Raw genomic sequence first — 879 nt, 5'->3', positions numbered from 1 at the left:
CCCCCCCCCCCCCCGAATGCCCCGGTCCCCTCGCAGCGCTATGCTCGGGGACCTGGGGGGGTCCCATGAAGCTCCAGGAGCGTTTTCGTGTTTATGAAAGCTCCCAATTCGCACTGAAACACACGAAGAGGGGAAAGCGAGGGGGGGCATGGGGGGAAGCTGAACGCTGTCATAAATTCCAGGGCACTGCACTCCGACACGTCCGGGCAGGACGGTGCCGTCTGAGCGCGGGGAGGAGAGGAGCTGGGATTTGGAATTTGGGGACTGGGACAGCAGCACCAAAACTTGGCTCTTGTTCTATTCCGAGTCAAAGCAGAGGAAAAAGAGTTCGATATTCAAGTAAAAAAAAAGAAAAATCTTCCAGATATAACCCCCTCCCCCCAAATTATTTTTTAAGCATCCGCTGCCTCTGCAGTCCCATCGGAGACCACACAGACCCCCGTACTGGGGAGCTTTCAGCCCCCCACGCCTCCCGAACCCGATTTTCCTGACTTTCCGCTGTTTTTTTCCCCAGCGGTTTTTATTTAACACATCCGGTGGGGAGAGCGCGTTTTCAGCAACAGCCGGCCCCTGCTTTCCTCCCCACAATGCCCGCTTTGTTCCCGACACACGCTCCCCGAGCCGCGCCGGGGCCCCGCGCCCGCTGCGCCATTTCGGGCCGAGCCGGGCCGGGCCGGGCCGGGGGGGCCCGCGCTCACCCGCTCTCAGTCCCGGAGCGCAGCGCGGCTCGGCCGTGCCCGTGACAATAGCGCCACGCTGCGGCCGCGCGTGGGAGCGGCGCCGAGCTACCTGCGGCCCCCCCGCCCCGCCGCCGCCGCCCGTCCCCTCCGGGCCCAGACTGAGCGGCGGCGGCGGGCGCGGAGCCGGGCGGCCCCGCCA

Source organism: Centrocercus urophasianus, unplaced genomic scaffold (genome assembly GCF_019232065.1).
Source record: "Centrocercus urophasianus isolate 14NV4802_14NV808 unplaced genomic scaffold, USGS_Curo_1.0 seq_16, whole genome shotgun sequence".
Taxonomy (NCBI): Eukaryota; Metazoa; Chordata; class Aves; order Galliformes; family Phasianidae; genus Centrocercus; species Centrocercus urophasianus.
The sequence above is the reverse complement of the archived record's forward strand: the minus strand, read 5'-3'. Positions refer to the sequence as shown.